The sequence below is a fragment of the Agelaius tricolor genome, unplaced genomic scaffold (assembly GCF_023055355.1).
Source record: "Agelaius tricolor isolate 1412-34295 unplaced genomic scaffold, bAgeTri1.0.p SCAF_42, whole genome shotgun sequence".
Taxonomy (NCBI): Eukaryota; Metazoa; Chordata; class Aves; order Passeriformes; family Icteridae; genus Agelaius; species Agelaius tricolor.
Window position 1 is genome coordinate 3998952 of NW_027269302.1, and position 20363 is coordinate 4019314.

Sequence of the window (20363 nt, forward strand, 5' to 3'; positions counted from 1 at the left end):
GCATGGAATAATGGTTAATGTTCTTTTCCTTCCAACTGCTTTGTTTGCCCGTTTAAATTTTTTAAGTCCTTCCTGGTATCACCGTGGTAGCAGTGCAGCAAGTGTTTGGTTGTAAGCTGTCCATATTGCCAGCTTCTGGACTGCCTTCAGAAAACTTCCCACTGGTTTTGTATAGAAATCACAAGCAGTAGAGATGACAAAGACTGCAGAAACCTTCTCATCTCCTTCTAGAGCAGGAGCGTGTCTTTGACCCACTCTTAACTAGACAACTTTCATCAGTCATGAGAGAGTCTCATGTTCAAGAGCTAAGCAATGACAGCTGTAAATGACAAAAAGCACACTGATATTTTCTTGGGACTCCAGCACAGAGCAATGAAGGAGCTTGAATTCACCTTCTTGGAAAGTTTTAAAATGCACATGAAGTTGAGGAGAGGAGCTAAGCCATGGTAACTTTTGTTGAGTATGTCTGCGTAGACAGAGTTTCCATCACCGCAGAAGGAAGGAATGTCATTTAACCCACATAATCATCTCTAGCTGCTAAGCTGCGCTTACTGCAGATTATCCACAACATATTTTACGGGGTGAGCTTTTATGTGTAATCCCTGAGTAACATTCCAGAGAGAAGTATTTTGGAGGGGGGGAAAGCCCAACTCTTAACTGTTTCAAATAATGGTTACATTTGAAAGTCAAAAAAGATGTAAAACCTTTCTTTCCTAGACCTATTACCAGCACAAACTGTACCAGAATTTACGACGCTTTTATTATGGCAGCATAACTCTACCGTGGACGCTCTCGCTCTGGACTATTCCTTAAGAAACAAAGTCCCCGAGAGAACTAAAACAAAATTAGCCAAAAATATTGGGCTGGATGATTTCAAAGGCTATGTACTAAAGGCCAAACACTTGTAATAATAGTAATGAGTGGACTAAAAGTTAAAGCATTACTCAGTTCAAAGATATCTTGTTCTCACAGAAGACTGTAAAAAAACTCTATTTTTCTGGGTCTGTTTTGTGCATTTAGATGTACCTTCTACTCCTTTCCACTGTCTGCGAATGTTTATGACAAGGTTGGAGGACCTCATGTAACCTTCTAGAAGTAAAGAAAGACAAGCCAGTCAAGAAAGGCAAAATTGTTAATGGCAGGTGGAAAGAGGGAGGCCAAGAATAGAAAACAAAAGAACAATAATAATTAAACGCCCTCCCTGTCTTCTGTGAAAAGTAAAGGCACAGACAAGAAAGAACAACTGCAAAATTCTCACGAGAAAAACGCACTTGATCTGGCTCAAGTATTTTGGGCTACATTTCTTGCTGTTTTCTCATGCCAAACATCTTAACCATTGAAGGTGTCCCTTTTCTCTTTCTGGAATACAGCTAGGAAGATGGCTGTGTCATTGCTGTCAAGCTGTTATTCTCGGAGGTGTCCAGTTCAAAATCCTAGATGAACTGCTTTGCTCTGTCTCTTTAATATGGCATGACTTAACCACTTACAGTTTCAGCAGCTGAACTTGCCCAGCCCTACAATTCTTTAATCTTTGAATGGTTATATTAGCTCCTTGGCAACTGGCATTTGTAAGTCCATGCAACTGTGCAGAATTTGCACGATGAGATGATGCCAAATGAGTCATGGCAGTAGATTAACTAGGACATGCAAAGCAGAGAGGAGGGAATGAGAGCACAAGAAGAGGGTACCATCTCCTTTTTTTCTGCAACAGGGCTAACACCGTAGAAATCAAAAGGAACACAAATCCTCCTAGGGGTAGTTCTTGCAAAAAACAAAGACTTCTTTTTGTGTTCACAGATCACAGCAAAATGCGGATGACAAAACCAGGCCATTAAGTCACATGCAGTATGAAGCAGTATGAAAGAGGAAAGCAGCTGAGAGCCTCAACCCTGCTGAGTAGTCTCAGTATTCTTCTCGACATTAGCAGAAATTTGAAATGAGTCTCTGAAAATTACAAAGGAGGCAGAAGAAAAGGGAGCAATGACTCCTCTGGCATAGTGTTTCCTAACAGGGATCTTCAAAATGTAAAGATTGTATCATCCTTTCAACTGAAGGAAGGTATTAAAACAACAGGAAGGAAATGGCATCACATGCTAGAAAGACTCTGGGCAGTGTACTTCTAGACAGAAAGGCCACTGATGGAAAACCGACTAAACTGGCACCAATGCAGCAGCATTGTATTAAAGCCCAAAAATACCCACCGCTTCACTCTTTGCCATTCCGTTCATATGGACACAGCAGCTCTGCAACATTCCTACTGATCATCTCCTTGGCAAACTGGGAGTGAGGGTCCCTAGTGATGCAGAGTCCCCAGGCAGGTGCAGAGGAGAGCTGCTTTTCTGCAAAAACCAGGCTTTTGAAGCACTCAGGCCTTTATCAGTTCCACAGCTTTAAGCCATAACAAAATTCATTCAACCAACCATCATACACCACGCCGTGAACACGTGACCATTCTAGAACTTGTTGATCTACCTCTGATTCAGCGGCCTCACCTTCCCATAGTCCTTTTCTACTTAGCCAAAGTATCGGGCCTCAGCCCAAGGCCTTCCTTTTGTAAGCTTCTACCTATATGCAGCAGCAAACCACTATTTTCTTCCGTGCCAAGAGTTTAAGTAGATGATTTGCATCTGCCCTTCCGGTGAAACATAATGGGGAGAGAAAATTCTGTTGGAAATGTTCAGTCATTCAGTTTTCTAGACAGGCCAAATCAAAAGAAAAGCAAGCTATAGGATTGTGTACTTGCTCTTACAAAGCACCTGCTGCCCTCTGACAATCAACTAGCAGAAAACCAGCAAAAATAAGACTTGAGGCAAACAAGCCTTTGAAGGGAATTATGACATGATAAAGAAAGACAACACATTTCCAGCTTGTTGAGATACTTGAAATGTCAGCAAAGGCTTGAGGGCAAAGGCTGAACGAATGGGGAAAGGTTACAAGAATCCCAAGAAAAACATGACCATGGATTAAAAGAATCCCAACAGGTCAACTGACCTGTTGAAGTTTTCAGGAAATCAGTGGCTGCTGATTTAGATAGGCCATTCAAGTTAATTTCCCCGTGCACCTTCCACTCCTTTTTCACCTGTCACCATCACAGGGTGAATTGGGACCATGGAATCACAATTCTTTGGATTCTGTTCTTAGCTTTAGGAGACAACTACAGCAGTTGAAGTAGCTGTTACTGATGTGATACCCAGGAACACAGAGTTGACACATTTCATTCATGTCCAATCACAACTAGCCATATCTAAGAGGATAGGATTGGCCTCTTTTCATGATGCTTTTCTTATTTTACAGCCTGCTATGATTCTGCTGAAACTTTTTCATTAGTTTCTCTCTAAAAAGGAGAAAGTCCAATGTCCCTCCCTACTGGTGCAGGTTTACCATTCGGTTTGTCGAGTCTAAAAATGGAATTGGAACTAGCAGGAATTACTGTGTTTAAAGCGTCCGGTCCGTTCAGACAGTCTCAGGGCGATAAAAGCCTAGATGTTATTGGCTAAATACTGTTTCCCCCAAGAGCGGACGCACGCAATTTAATCCAACTTTTTATAACAAACTCCAATAATACAGAATCCAGTCATACAAAAGAGTCACCAAGAAGCAGGAAGAATTCTCGGACCATTTAGGGTAGCAAACTTCTCACCTTCTTTTGGAGTGAGCATAATCTGCTAGCTGAAGTAACAAACTTGAGGACAGAAATCGCCCTACTATTGAGAAGTTGTTGATAAGAGAACCACCTAAGCTGTGTGACTTTCCCTTTTCTATTCATTGGTCAAGCCTAGTAGCCTAAAATTTACGGGCTCAATCAAAGACAAATGCAATCTAGTCAGAGGTCTATGAAATGTCCAAAACTAACCAGAATTCTTCTTAGACAATGGAAATGGAAGCAGAGCTACCAATTTCCTTGCCACATATCCCTAAAACTCATTCCTTTCTAGTCATAACTAATGTATAGCCACCAGTACAATCAGGAAAAGATGAAACTTACAGATGTCAGCGAGGGAAGGATTTGAAAGAACTCTTCCCATTATTCATCGTCTAGACAGCAACTATCATTAAAATCAGAGCCCTTTTAGTAGGGCTTTCCTTGTGGGAAATTCAGGACTCCAGGACAACGGAGCGAGAGGATTAAGCAGAAGCCATTGATTGTTGACATGATGCACTTCCACATTCTAAATCTCTGCACACGCTAGGCCCGCATTTTTATCTTGGTGCCTTTGTTATGTCCACACATTCTGTGTGTACCTCTCAGAAGATACGTTTGGTTACAGTCCAGGCGCTTTGCTGCCCCCCGTTATCGAGTTCTTGTAGTCTTGGAATTTGGTTTCTCAACTTCTCTTTCTTCTTTTAGCACGGCTTATGTCGTAGTAACCTTGATGAATTCCAGAGGGCTCTGAGAAAATTCTGAGAAGAACATATTCCAGCTGGATGGCTGGTGCACCCTTTAGTCTAAGAGGTTCAGCTACATTGCTACAATTTCCCCCTTCTTCGTCTTGCACCAGCTAAACCCTTTGCACTGTATTTACTTCCAAGAGGCTCACCAGTTTCATGATGCATGGAATAACAAGAAGCAATATAATAATGACTACTAGTAACAACAAAGTTCCCTTGACAAGATCTTCCAACCATCGAGTTGTTTCCCATCTCTCAAACCATTCATGCGTAACCCTCTCATTCCCAATCAATTTCTTCATGTTATCTTGTCCTTGTTTGAGTTTCCAGTGAATGACTGCAGAAGGGTTAGAGAGGTTCAAAAAACACATTCCTTCAAAATCCTCACACTCTTGCCCATGTGCTAACAAGAAAGCTAGAGCAGCTTTATTTTGCAGTGTGCAATGACTAATGGTATCTACACCAGTGAGAACCTGATTTAAAGTCGCTGATCTTACCTTGAGTTGACCACCCAGCATTGCAACTTCTTAAGCATACTCAAAGCTTGACCAACAGCGACACCTGCTGTCAGGAATGGCACAATTAATCGAGAGGAGCGCCCAAACCTGAACACAATTGAGGCAAGGGCGTCTAAAGCTTATGCTTCTTCTTTCAGATCCCGGGATGCGAAGAATCGAGTTCTTCGCGCACAGAGCATTGTGCCAGGGGCGGTACGCTCCGGTGCGGCGCTTGTGCCGAAAGACGCCCGGGACACAATGCCGGTGGTGTTAATATTTGTTTTTCGCGTTTCGGAAGCTGCTGCTAGCCGAGTCTCCCGGAGGCGAAGAAGCGGCTTCTTCGCACACAGAGCATTGCTTGCGTCGCGGTGAGCACCAAAGAGCGGCTTGTGCCGAAAGAAGCCGGGGACCGGCACTTAGCTTCGGAGAGCTGCGTATCTGCGTCTTCAGCGTGTCTTGCCGCTCAACACTCAGCAAAAAGCTTTTCCACCATATCTTGCAAAGAGAAACTCTGCCAGTATAGAAAACATCCAAAATCATTTTCTCAACTTGCACGGAGGTCTGAAAAGAGTTTTGCAAGAAGGAAAGCTAGTTGTCCAAAACTCGTTCCTTTCGAATATAATAACAATGGAAAAGGCAGGAGAGTGGTAAAATACTGTTTTCTCTAAGTCTGAATGCTGCCCACACTGTTGCTGTGTGGTGCGACTTGCACCTTCGCTTTCGGGAAGCTGCCGCACTCTCCGTCTCGCGGAGGCGAAGAAGCGGCTTCTTCGCACACAGAGCATTGGGTCGGTCGCAGTGAGCACCTAAGAGCGGCTTGTGCCGAAAGAAGCCGGGGACCGGCACTTAGCTTCGGAGAGCTGCGTATCTGCGTCTTCTGTGTGTCTTGCCGCTCAACACTCAGCAAAAAGCTTTTCCACCATATCTTGCAAAGAGAAACACTGCCAGTAAATGAAACATCCAAAATCATGTTCTAAAGCTTGTACAGAGATCTGAAAAGAATTTTTCAAAACGGAAAAAATAGCTGTCCAAAACTCGTTCTTTTCGAATATAACAACAATGGAAAAGGCAGGAGGGTGGTAAGATACTATTTTCTCTAAGTCTGGATTCTGCCCACACTGTGCCTGCGTGTTGCGGCTTGCATCTTCGCCTTTGGGAAGCTGCCGCACTCTCCGTCTCCCGGAGGCGAAGAAGCGGCTTCTTTGCGCACAACATTGTGCCGAGCGCAGGGAGCTCCTGAGAGCGGCTTGTGCCGAAAGAAGCCGGGGACCGGCACTTACCATCGGAGAGCTGCGTATCCGCGTCTTCTGCGTGTCTTGCCGCTCAACACTCAGCAAAAAGCTTTTTTCCACCATATCTTGCAAAGAGAAACTCTCCGTATAGAAAACATCCAAAATCATGTTCAAAGGCTTGTACAGAGGTCTGAAAAGAGTTTTGCAATACGGAAAAGATAGTTGTGCAGAACTCGTTCCTTTCGAATATAATAACAATGGAAAAGGCAGGAGAGTGGTAAAATACTATTTTCTCTAAGTCTGTATGCTGCCCACACTGTTGCTGTGTGGTGCGACTTGCATCTTCGCCTTTGGGAAGCTGTCGCTCGCCGAGTCTCCCGGAGGCGAAGAAGCGGCTTCTTTGCGCACAACATTGTGCCGAGCGCAGGGAGCTCCTGAGAGCGGCTTGTGCCGAAAGAAGCCGGGGACCGGCACTTACCATCGGAGAGCTGCGTATCCGCGTCTTCTGCGTGTCTTGCCGCTCAACACTCAGCAAAAAGCTTTTTTCCACCATATCTTGCAAAGAGAAACTCTCCGTATAGAAAACATCCAAAATCATGTTCAAAGGCTTGTACAGAGGTCTGAAAAGAGTTTTGCAATACGGAAAAGATAGTTGTGCAGAACTCGTTCCTTTCGAATATAATAACAATGGAAAAGGCAGGAGAGTGGTAAAATACTATTTTCTCTAAGTCTGTATGCTGCCCACACTGTTGCTGTGTGGTGCGACTTGCATCTTCGCCTTTGGGAAGCTGTCGCTCGCCGAGTCTCCCGGAGGCGAAGAAGCGGCTTCTTTGCGCACAACATTGTGCCGAGCGCAGGGAGCTCCTGAGAGCGGTTTGTGCCGAAAGAAGCCGGGGACCGGCACTTAGCTTCGGAGAGCTCCGTATCTGCGTCTTCTGCGTGTCTTGCCGCTCAACACTCAGCAAAAAGCTTTTCCACCATATCTTGCAAAGAGAAACACTGCCAGTAAATGAAACATCCAAAATCATGTTCTAAAGCTTGTACAGAGATCTGAAAAGAATTTTTCAAAACGGAAAAAATAGCTGTCCAAAACTCGTTCTTTTCGAATATAACAACAATGGAAAAGGCAGGAGGGTGGTAAGATACTATTTTCTCTAAGTCTGGATTCTGCCCACACTGTGCCTGCGTGTTGCGGCTTGCATCTTCGCCTTTGGGAAGCTGCCGCACTCTCCGTCTCCCGGAGGCGAAGAAGCGGCTTCTTTGCGCACAACATTGTGCCGAGCGCAGGGAGCTCCTGAGAGCGGCTTGTGCCGAAAGAAGCCGGGGACCGGCACTTACCATCGGAGAGCTGCGTATCCGCGTCTTCTGCGTGTCTTGCCGCTCAACACTCAGCAAAAAGCTTTTCCACCATATCTTGCAAAGAGAAACTCTGCCAGTATAGAAAACATCCAAAATCATTTTCTCAACTTGCACGGAGGTCTGAAAAGAGTTTTGCAAGAAGGAAAGCTAGTTGTCCAAAACTCGTTCCTTTCGAATATAATAACAATGGAAAAGGCAGGAGAGTGGTAAAATACTGTTTTCTCTAAGTCTGAATGCTGCCCACACTGTTGCTGTGTGGTGCGACTTGCACCTTCGCTTTCGGGAAGATGCCGCACTCTCCGTCTCGCGGAGGCGAAGAAGCGGCTTCTTCGCACACAGAGCATTGGGTCGGTCGCAGTGAGCACCCAAGCGCGGCTTGTGCCGAAAGAAGCCGGGGACCGGCACTTAGCTTCGGAGAGCTGCGTATCTGCGTCTTCTGCGTGTCTTGCCGCTCAACACTCAGCAAAAAGCTTTTCCACCATATCTTGCAAAGAGAAACACTGCCAGTAAATGAAACATCCAAAATCATGTTCTAAAGCTTGTACAGAGGTCTGAAAAGAATTTTTCAAAACGGAAAAAATAGCTGTCCAAAACTCGTTCTTTTCGAATATAACAACAATGGAAAAGGCAGGAGGGTGGTAAAATACTATTTTCTCTAAGTCTGGATTCTGCCCACACTGTGCCTGCGTGTTGCGGCTTGCATCTTCGCCTTTGGGAAGCTGCCGCACTCTCCGTCTCCCGGAGGCGAAGAAGCGGCTTCTTTGCGCACAACATTGTGCCGAGCGCAGGGAGCTCCTGAGAGCGGCTTGTGCCGAAAGAAGCCGGGGACCGGCACTTAGCATCGGAGAGCTCCGTATCTGCGTCTTCTGCGTGTCTTGCCGCTCAACACTCAGCAAAAAGCTTTTTTCCACCATATCTTGCAAAGAGAAACTCTCCGTATAGAAAACATCCAAAATCATGTTCTAAAGCTTGTACAGAGGTCTGAAAAGAGTTTTGCAATACGGAAAAGATAGTTGTGCAGAACTCGTTCCTTTCGAATATAATAACAATGGAAAAGGCAGGAGAGTGGTAAAATACTGTTTTCTCTAAGTCTGGATGCTGCCCACACTGTTGCTGTGTGGTGCGACTTCTATCTTCGCCTTTGGGAAGCTGCCGCTCTCTCCGTCTCCCGGAGGCGAAGAAGCGACTTCTTTGCGCACAGAGCATTGGGTCGGTCGCAGTGAGCACGTAAGCGCGGCTTGTGCCGAAAGAAGCCGGGGACCGGCACTTAGCTTCGGAGAGCTCCGTATCTGCGTCTTCTGCGTGTCTTGCCGCTCAACACTCAGGAAAAAGCTCTTCCACCATATCTTGCAAAGAGAAACTCTGCCAGTATAGAAAACATCCAAAATCATGTTCTAAAGCTTGTACAGAGGTCTGAAAAGAGTTTTGCAATACGGAAAAGATAGTTGTGCAGAACTCGTTCCTTTCGAATATAATAACAACGGAAAAGGCAGGAGAGTGGTAAAATACTGTTTTCTCTAAGTCTGAATGCTGCCCACAATGTGCTTGTGTGGTGCGACTTGCACTTTCGCTTTCGGGAAGCTGCCGCACTCTCCGTCTCCCGGAGCCGAAGAAGCGGCTTCTTCGCACACAGAGCATTGGGTCGGTCGCAGTGAGCACCTAAGAGCGGTTTGTGCCGAAAGAAGCCGGGGACCGGCACTTAGTTTCGGAGAGCTGCGTATCTGCGTCTTCTGCGTGTCTTGCCGCTCAACACTCAGCAAAAAGCTTTTTTCCACCATATCTTGCAAAGAGAAACTCTCCGTATAGAAAACATCCAAAATCATGTTCTAAAGCTTGTACAGAGGTCTGAAAAGAGTTTTGCAATACGGAAAAGATAGTTGTGCAGAACTCGTTCCTTTCGAATATAATAACAATGGAAAAGGCAGGAGGGTGGTAAAATACTGTTTTCTCTAAGTCTGGATGCTGCCCACACTGTTGCTGTGTGGTGCGACTTGCACCTTCGCTTTCGGGAAGCTGCCGCACTCTCCGTCTCGCGGAGGCGAAGAAGCGGCTTCTTCGCACACAGAGCATTGGGTCGGTCGCAGTGAGCACCTAAGCGCGGCTTGTGCCGAAAGAAGCCGGGGACCGGCACTTAGCTTCGGAGAGCTCCGTATCTGCGTCTTCTGCGTGTCTTGCCGCTCAACACTCAGGAAAAAGCTCTTCCACCATATCTTGCAAAGAGAAACTCTGCCAGTATAGAAAACATCCAAAATCATGTTCTAAAGCTTGTACAGAGGTCTGAAAAGAGTTTTGCAATACGGAAAAGATAGTTGTGCAGAACTCGTTCCTTTCGAATATAATAACAATGGAAAAGGCAGGAGGGTGGTAAAATACTATTTTCTCTAAGTCTGGATGCTGCCCACACTGTTGCTGTGTGGTGCGACTTGTATCTTCGCCTTTGGGAAGCTGCCGCTCGCCGAGTCTCCCGGAGGCGAAGAAGCGGCTTCTTTGCGCACAACATTGTGCCGAGCGCAGGGAGCTCCTGAGAGCGGCTTGTGCCGATAGAAGCCGGGGACCGGCACTTAGCATCGGAGAGCTCCGTATCTGCGTCTTCTGCGTGTCTTGCCGCTCAACACTCAGCAAAAAGCTTTTTTCCACCATATCTTGCAAAGAGAAACTCTCCGTATAGAAAACATCCAAAATCATGTTCTAAAGCTTGTACAGAGGTCTGAAAAGAGTTTTGCAATACGGAAAAGATAGTTGTGCAGAACTCGTTCCTTTCGAATATAATAACAATGGAAAAGGCAGGAGAGTGGTAAAATACTATTTTCTCTAAGTCTGTATGCTGCCCACACTGTTGCTGTGTGGTGCGACTTCTATCTTCGCCTTTGGGAAGCTGCCGCTCTCTCCGTCTCCCGGAGGCGAAGAAGCGACTTCTTTGCGCACAGAGCATTGTTTGGGTCGCGGTGCATTTCGGAGAGCGGCTTCTGCCGAAAGAAACCCGGGACCGGCACTTAGCTTCGGAGAGCTGCGTATCTGCGTCTTCTGCGTCTCTTGCCGCTCAACACTTAGCAAAAAGCTTTTCCACCATATCTTCCAAGGAGAAATTGTGCCAGTACACAAAACATCCCAGATCTTTTTCTAAAAAATGCACATAGCTATTGTAACTGTTTAATTAGAGGGAAAAGATAGTTGTCGAAAACTCTTTTTATTTGATTATATTGTGAATGGAAAAGTCAGGAGAGTGGTAAAGTAGTCTTTTCTATTTGTTTGAAAGGTGCTCAGGTTTTGCTGGTATTAGGGGGCTTGGTTCTTAGCCTTTCGGAGGGTGCCGCTCTCTCCGTCTCCCGGAGGCGAAGAAGCGGCTTCTTTGCGCACAGAGCATTGTGCCGGTGGCGGTGTTCTCCGGAGAGCTGCTTCTGACGAAAGACGCCCTGGCAGGGGGCTTCGTTTCGGAGAGCTCTTTACTCTGCCTTCTGCCTCTCTCGTCGCATAAAACTGAGCAAAAAGCTTTTTTACTATGTCTTGCCAGGACAAACTGTGCCCGTACGGAAAGCATCTCCGCTCTTGTTCTAGAAGTTGCACGGAGGTCTGCAGAGTGTTTAGCAAGAAGCTAAAGAAAGTTGTCCAAAACTCCTTCTTTTTGAATGGTAATGTGAATGGAAAAGGCAGGAGAGAGGTAAGGTACTGTTTTCTTTAAGTTTGAGAGCTGCACACACAATCCCCATGTTGTGCGACTTTTTTCTTGGCTTTTAAAGAGGCGGCCGCGGTCTCCGTCTCCCGGAGGCGAAGAAGCCGCTTCTTTGCACACAGAGCATTGTGCCGGTCGCGGTGCGATCCCGAGCACGGCTTCTGCGGAAAGACGTCCGGGAGAGGCCCCTACCTTCGGAGAGCTCCGTATCTCTGAATCTGCGTCTCTTGTGGCCTACATCTTAGCAAAAAGCTTTTCTACTATGTCTCGCAAGGAGAAACTGTCCCAGTACAAAAAGCATCCTTGATCTTTTTCTGGAAGTTGCACGGAGTGTCAGCAGAGTGTTTAGCATGAAGCAAAATAAAGTTGTCCAAAACCCCTTTTCTTCCAATGTTCATGTGAATTGAAAAGGCAGGAGAATGAGGAAGTGCTGTTTTCTGTACGTTTGAAAGCTGTCACAAGGAGAAACTCTATCAGCACCTCAAGTTTTCCTCCATTTTACTCCCGATATTTCTTTTGCTGTGCAGTCAAGAAGCACCCTTCTTTCTTAGTTATGCTGCAGGTTGTCTTCAAATGGCTTTGCTTTCTGTCCCCTCCTCCCCATTTCTAACAGGCACAAGCACATTCCCTTCCCGGAACAAAATCCTGGTAATAGAGCCAGGAAGACTACGCTTTGACTTTGAGAACCAAAACCTATCTAAGAGAAAATAGTCCATTCTTTGAGACCCAATAGCACGCATCTGTGTGCAGGAGGAAGAGGGCTATCTGCGCGCGTGAATGGGAAGTGTACTCGCCAACAAACTAGAGCCAATATTAGTAACCAACATGTAACAAGTGTGGACGTATATAATTCCCTGCTCTTTTTTGGATCTTTTTTCTTCAAGGTTATTTTGCTTTTAAAAATTTTCTAGTCATTTGAGAGATTCTTCTTTGTTTGTGTGAGAATAGAAATCTCCATAAAGCTTACTATGTAAAAGCAAGGTAATTCTTGGACTTGATGATGACTATTTGGGAGATGATATTTTCATCTGCAAAAATCAATTTCCATGTTTTGGAAATATTTTTGTCACGGAAAGTAGTAAGTTTCAAGATGTGTTTTTAGAAGGTGTAAAAATTGAGATCCTCCTTTGTATCAAAGCCATACAAAGAATATCCCTTCAAACCATCCACTCCATCATTTCATTTTTGTATTTTTGACTTTTCAATAGCTAGTTCTCACTTTCAGATGGCTTTTAAATGCCCTGTTTTGACACAATTTTGTTATTCATTTCTAAGCTTCAAAATGATATTTAAGAAGAGTAATTTCCTGTAACTACTTGACAGTTTGCAAATTAACATCAAAGTGGAGGGAGGGAGGGAAGGAAGTGGCAGAAGGACGTGGCAGAAAGAAGGACATAATGGAAGGAAGGCAGTGAAAGAAGGAAGTGGGGGAAAGAAAGAAAAGAAAGAAAGAAGAAAGAAAGAAAGAAAGAAAGAAAGAAAGAAAGAAAGAAAGAAAGAAAGAAAGAAAGAAAAAGAAAGAAAGAAAGAAAGAAAGAGAAAGAATGAAAGAAAGAAAGAAAGAGAAAGAAAGAAAGAGAAGGGAAGAAAATTCCCAAATGTCAGAAACGTTAATGATAAAATACTTGCGTGTATGATAAAGAGCGAGGAGTAGATATTAGATATAGTATTGCTAAATGGCACATAAATGTGAGACCCAAACAGTTCAACTCCTTGGATAGCAGTTTCTCAGCATGAATATGTTATATCTAGCTTCAACTTCTTACTGCTACTGTACAGAATGATTACCATAGAATAATGGAATGGTTGGCTTTGGAAGGGACCTTAAATTCACCTACGTCCTCCCCAGCATGTCATTGTCAGGGACACCTTCCACTAGAGCGCCTTAAGCTCAAAGACCCATTCAAGCTGGCCTTGATCACTTCCAGGAATTGGTCACCCACAACATGTTCTAGTGTCTCACAACCATCTTGGCAAGGAATTTCTTCCCAATAGCCAAAGGAAACCTATCCTCTTCAGGTTTTAAAGCCATCCACACTTTTCCTATCGCTCCGTGCCCTTGTGTAGCTCACCTGCCTCCTTCTGGTAGGCTGTCTTCAGCTACTGGAGAGCTGCTCTAACAATTTGCCCGGAGTCTGCTCTTCTCCAGGCTGAGAAAATGCCTGCGGGACTCTGGCTTGATGACAGACTTCTTGTGCTGCACTGGGGGCTCAGACCATTCTTCTTCTTGGAATTGCTGTAGGATGCTCAGCCACTGTTGACTGTGGTACAGGTACACGGGTCATTGTGGTACAGGTAATAAATAGATGATTGTTTTAAGACCCACTTGAAATGATAAGAGCTAAATTTTAACGCAAAATTAATTGGAGAAAGATTCCTAAACCTGTGGCCCGTTACCCCAGCCCATCCATTGATTGTAAATGACATGCCTTGCAGATGTTATGATACATGAACCAAAGCCAAGTGATGGATACTGCTTAAGATAGATGTTCTACCTGCTTACTGCAATATGTTCTTCTCAGTCTAAAACAATCCCCCGAACATTAAGAACAAGAGATTACATCATGAAGTAATGAAGTGTTTGGGTTGAAAGTAAAAGGCATTTGAAAGAAATAGGTTTGGGGGCTAACACAGCAAGATCTCAGAAATGGAGTGCCAGCTTAGTTCTCTGCTTCAGAGACAAGTGAAGCAATTCAGAAGTGTCTTCCTGGGAAAAAGGTTGACAGATCTTTCTGCACAACAGTTAACAGCCGGCATCAGAAATGGGTGCAAATAACATACTAGCCACTACAAGTTTGTCATCCTGGAGTGGAAGGGCCACTCAGACTCATAGCAGTGGTCTTGCTGCTGTGCCTGTTCAAATAGACAGAAAAGAATGAGGAAAACAAATTTTTCCATCTAGTTTGTTTCAGTATTGGTACAAAGACTATTTTCCCGCCCTCAGGAGACAGCAAAAACAGTCAACAACTGAAATGCTTCAGAAATGGAAATGATCTGAATCACAAATATTTCTTTTCACATCAAAATTAAAGCCCAAGTCATAACTGTCAAACAGATGATAGAACTATTTAAAGATGAATGTACTATACATACTAAAATATTCCCAGAGAGAACTATTGTGTCCTTAGTTTGTTTAAAAGTCTAGACTTCCTGGTAAAAAAACTTGTACAGAGCTGAGGTAGCTCCACGACATTCTCTTTTCAGATTAAGTAAACTCTTCCGTCTCACCACTGTTTCCAATGGATTTCCGTAAGTCCTTGAAAACCAGTAATTTCCCTTTTTTCCTTCTCTGAAAAAAATGACAGTGACAAGAGTTATTTGCACTCCCTATTTTCTGAAAAGCCTGAACATCAAGCCTTAAGAACTTTATCATGAGTTTTACTTCAAACTAAATTGGAAGAGAATGGCAGAAAGAATGGCAGCCTCAAGCAAAAGAATTTAGGCTTCTAATTCTTGGCTTGTCTTCTTACTTACCTAAGACAAGAAGTGGAAAGAGAATAGATTAGAGTTAGCAGCTGTTGAAGATTTGCACGTACTCTTCCACTCTTCCAAGAGGTCAAGGATGCTTTTCTGGCCCTCTCTCCCTCCACAAGCTGCAGCTTCCTTCAAGGCACAGTCACCTGCTGTGGCATGGAGCTCCCCACGAGCTCCATTGTGTTCCTCCACGCTTCTCCAGGGACTGCTGGGAGACAACCTGCTTGATGATGATGTCCTCCAGGGACTGTGGGGGATTCTTTGCTCTGTCAACTGGAGCACCTTCTCCTCCTTCTTGTCTCACTTTAGTATCATGCAGCTGCTTCTCATACTCCTTTTTTCCCTCACTTGTCACTGCCTATTCATATGTTTTGTACTTTTGACAATATCTTTTCACAAAGACTGATGGGCTCAGTTGCAGAAATGTGTCTTGCTAGAAAATTGGATACTATAGAAAACCATGATTTTACAGAAAAGAATAGTGGAAGTACAAATATACTGCTAAAGAACCGGAAAATGACAATCATTCATTGTAATACGTCCCCTCATTTTGCCTTCTTTCTCCTTAAGATCTGGAAAGACTACTGGGCAGTGAAAAACACTACAGTGTTGTTTCAAAGAAAAGACTTTTTTAGGATTCTAAGGCGCATGTTCCAATTGCTTGAGAAAATTGAGAAAAGGCACTTTGTCTTTTGTGATAAATATCATTAGCCACTAGGGACAAAGTCTGACCAACAACAAGAGCAGATCAAAATCTGATGAGACCAAGCAATATACCTTGAGTGGCCAGGACAGAACCATTGAGTCGTTGAATCTGTTGAATTGGAAGGACCCCATCAGGATCATCATCAGTCCAACTCCTGGCCCTGCCTGGGGCCATCCTTGAACTCCCAAACTCAGACAGTTGTGATGGTGTGACCACTCCCTGGAGAGACTCTTCCAGTGCCCAGCCATTCTCGGGTTAAAAACTTTTTCCTGATACCCGACCTAAACCTCCCCTGACTCAGCTGCATGCCATTTCTTTGAGTCCTGTCTTTGTAGACCTCATTTGAGGACTTTCTAATACCAAGGTGATTCCGCCCCAGAGCAGAGCAGAGCAGAGAAGAGAAGAGCAGAGCAGAGCAGAGCAGAGCAGAGCAAGACAATCCCCTCCCTTGCCCAGCTGGTGATGCTGTGCCTGATGCACCCCAGGACAGGCTTGGCCCTCCTGGCTGCCAGGGCACTGCTGATGCACATTCAGCTTGCCATTGGCCAGGAGCCTGGATCCCTTTCTGCAGTGCTTCTCCCAGCCTCTTGCTCCCTCCCCAGTCTATACACCCACCAGGATTGCCCAGTTGCAGGTGCTGAATCCAGCACTTGCCCTTGTTCCACTCCATCTGGTTGGTGATTGCCTGTGGGAATCCTCAAAAACAGAGGGGTTTGGGAAAGCTGCAAAAGGCAGGCCTCAGAGACAGCAGAACTGTCATTGGAGCTAAGCAGTAGTCATAAGGTTTGTCAGCAGAAAAATTAGATGAGAAGTAGAAAAGTAAGGACAAATGGAACAATGGTCTGTGTATTAATGCTTGTCTAGAATAACTCCCTAAGCTACAGCAAAGTATATCTAGCGTGATGTTAGGTAGTTCTAAGCTTAATAATGGAGCTCTGTGCATTGTATCTTAAGGCTTACAAGCAGGTCTTTTATTCAAAAGAAGCGAGCATTGTTCTAAGCCCAGGTACATGTCTTTATAGTGATTGGATAGAAGTACTGTCAATATGCTTTTGCTTTGTGTGATTGGTCAAAAAACTTTTCAAGTCAGTTGTAACATTAAGTTCTTTGTCTGCTGCTGGGGACGTGAGCTGCTGGCAGCTTCCCATTGTCATCACCATGTAATGAGACTGATGCTGGAAAAAAACCAGCTTGAGACGCCGTCCCCAGCAGTCCCGCCCCTTTTGTGATTTGTGCATAGACTCCCGGCCAGCAAGAATTGCCCATCTCTCCTATTTGGCAAGATCTCTCTGCAAGGTCTCTGTGCCCTCAAGGGAGTTAGCTCACAGCTCCTCCCAATTTAGTGTCTTTGGCAAACTTTCTTAATGTTCCTTCAAGTGCTGTGTCCAGGTTGTTCAAAAGATGTTGAAGAGAACTGGCCCAATGATGATACTGTCTTAGCCACTGAAATAAGTGCTTCATACTTCCTCTTGTGCAGAAATCACAACAAATTTCTTTTCTATCCATGTTTTCTTATGCTCATGCTTTTTATCCCAACAGCAGCTGACACGACATTTACAGGCACAGCAACAGCACACTTTTCCTGCTCTTACTAGACTTAACAATTTTGCAACCGGTCAATCAGTGACCTTTGCAAGTAAAGTCAGACCTTCAGCATTTCTCCTTAAATGAATGTCTTCAGAAGAAAACTTTGCTGCCTACTCTGTACGACTGAAGAATAGATGATAATGAGTTAGCATCACAATCAGTTAAGTACAGAGGCTATCCTTTAGCAGGGAAAAAATTAAAAGAAGAGCTCTTTTATGCAACAACTATCTGAGAAACAAAACAACTAGGATCTTCCACAGGGTTCCCTGCAGTAGAAATGTACTTGGATGAATGCAGAAGATAAAAGATGTGGTTTTGAAAGGCTATGTCCTTGCTAAGCTAAATTGGATCTCATCCTGTCGATGAAAGATCAAGGAGCTCAAAGCGGAGCTAGAGAGACATGTCCAGATAATGAGATAGAGCAAAGCATTTTCCAAGATAATTAAGCATTCTGGTGGACTGGCCAGTTAGGTTAAATCTGCCACACCCATTCACTTTTGGGGACTGAGCTGTGGAGTGCTAAACCGTATCTGCTGCTGTGCAAAGTAAAAGAGATCCATCCAAATTGTACGGTTAGTGTGAACACTCTCACTCTCAATTGTAAAACACTTCATAAGCTATTAATCAGTCTTAGGAACAAAATGAAATAAAGTTGTTATGCCATCTGGGAATGGGAAAACATCTTCAAAATATTTTTTTCTCTATGTTTTCTTCTTTTTTCTTTTTTCCTTTTTTTTTTTTTTTAATCCCACATTATGTGATTGATAATTTCAACCATTCTGGAATGCTTTTAACAGATGAACCCAGCATAGTAGTTTTATTACGGGCTCTTGTCCCTTACATGCTTCAGTACAGGTTTGGAATATACTCCACAGTCAATGAGTGGTTTTTTATCTCTTTTCCCAGAGACAACTTTTAAAGGACTACTTAACCCCTAAAAATCATAATTTCTCTGGTTTCTCCAAGCTTTTTCAGAAAGCTGTTTTGGTTTTGTTTTGGTTTGTTGTTTGTTTTGTTTTATTGCATCGTTCCTAATGTCTTCAGACCTACTACAAGAAGAAGTTAAAAATAGATCTTATTTGAAGAGACTGTTAAAGCTAATGAACTGCCAGTCTTGGTATTTGTATGTTTCTAAATCCTTTAAATTCCAAGGTTGCCTTCCTGAATCCTCAGTTACTTAGAAAACATTGTGTTTAGAAAACAGACCCAGTTCAATTGCTTCTGCAAACTCACCTTCATTGTATAGGATTGTACTTCAAGAAATCTTGCTTCATTCAAACATTGGAAGTACAGATTTGACATCATCTGTGACCCTTCCATCTGTCTGAACTGTATTTCATTGTGTGAGTTCCTCAGTTGCTTCAAATAAGGACAGAATCTTTTCAATTTGCATAGCATGTTATCTGAAGATCTCCTGTCTGCTTTCTTCACTTGCTTTAATGGGAAGACAAGGGAAATACGTTTTGAATGCTATCTTTTAGAGTCTACTTTTACCTACCAGTGTGCTTCTATGGACTAGAACCAATTTCAGCTTGAAAGAAGGTATTGTCACCATCCGCTCATACCAACGGGTTGGTTAACTGGTTGGTTGGTTAACTGATCTGGGAGTGCAACAGACAACCTGGAAAGGGGATTGCAGTATCAATCCAAAGAAATGCACCTTTATAGAATGACCACAGCAAATGCCTGAAAGGAATCAGGGAGAGGAAAAGAATAAAAAAGAGGGGGAGAAAGAGAGAGGAGTATAGCTACCAAACATGGAGAGACTAAGTCCTCTTAGTCCGGCCGATAGAGTTTGCCTAGTCACGTTGGGAAGATCTCCAAGTCCTGGTGAACTCAAGGTTCTATTATAGTCCATTGCTGAGGGGGGAAACAGAATCTTGAAATGGCTGAGGGGGAACAGATCCAATCAAGAAGAAGAAGTCTATTGAAATTGCTGAGGGGGAAAAAGGTATTGAAGACGGGTACAGACAGTCCATGTTCTCAGCAGGATAAGTCAGTAGCAGCAGTGAGTGGGACCCACTGTTTCAGGACTGCTTTCTGGGGGAAACCAGTCTAGATCCAGTGAACACATCTGTAGGCAGCACTCAGCAGGCATCCTGCTTCAGTCAGGCCAGCACCCCTGCATCAGAATTACAGGTGTCTCAGTCTCAGTCCTTGGTAGGGGGGCTTCAACCTCGGTGCCTCACGGTGGTAGTGGAGCAGAGGAAGGATTTTCCATGGGGGGGCTACCAAGTTGCCCCAGCAAGTTCATCTGGCCAAGAGGTGGGAAAATTCCTGGTCTATTGTCGTGAAGCAGGTGCAAGCATATAGGCCGGGTCGCCCCTTGGCAGGCCCTGCTAGAAGCAGTCACTGAAGACACAGCTGTGAACAATCACTTGGCAGGCCAGAATTCTGCTCAGGGGCCTCAGGATTTTTGGTGTTCATCCATTACTGGCAGGCCAGAGGTCCCATCGGGGTCCTCAGGGTCCTGATATCGGTCCTGTGGACGGTCGTGAGGCAAATGGGGGGAACCTCAGACCCTCTTTCACAGCACCTGGTGAGTCACGACAGGCTTCAAAGGGTCTTCATCAGCAGTGTTCTGTACTATTGTTGTGTACTTGTCGCGCATTGGTAGCATATCCTGGAAAGCAGAGACAATACGTCAGACGGAGAGAGAGAAGGGAAGGACAAGAAAAGATAAAAAAAGGCGGGGGTAAGGAAACAAGAAACAAATATAATAACAGGAATTTAAACCATATTATTTTGAAACATTTTTTTCAAATATCTGAAACTAATCACAAATAATCAAAGGCAATAAAGCAATAAACAAATCAACAACAGTTCATTTAAAATATTTTTTTTCAAAACAATTCACCAAAAATCAAAAGTAATTTTCTTATAATCTTCAAAGAAAATTGAAGACGATTTCAAAACACATCCTCTCATTTATAGTCGCCTTGTGTCAATAGTCTTGGAGATGGCCACAGTGAAAAGGACATCAGCCAAGTTGTGTGCATTAATGACAGACATCAATTTTGTTAACTCTTTCATCATTCTCCAATTCATAATGAGTAAGATTGCTGATTAAAAAACCCCAATCAAAACGAAACGCAAAAGGGCAATGATGGGATGACACATACTGTTCAGGACTCTTGTGGCAGTAGGTGACCACCCAAAAAGAGTATCCTACCACCTGTGTTCAGCATCTTTTCTTACTCTCTCTATGACATGGTGTATTTCTTTCACATTGTGATGAACAGTTACCAGTGCTTTCTGTCTATTCTTCTTGATCTTCTCCAATATTTCAATGAAGTCCTGATGAAGCAAAGATTGCTTTACCAAAGTAATGTTCATCCCAATGGGAGTAGGTGAATGTCCTGGTTTCGGGCAAATTTGGGAGAAAACCTCCAAAAGGTGGACCCTCCAGAAAAGAAACCCACACGGCCCCTCCCCCCAACCGGGTCGGG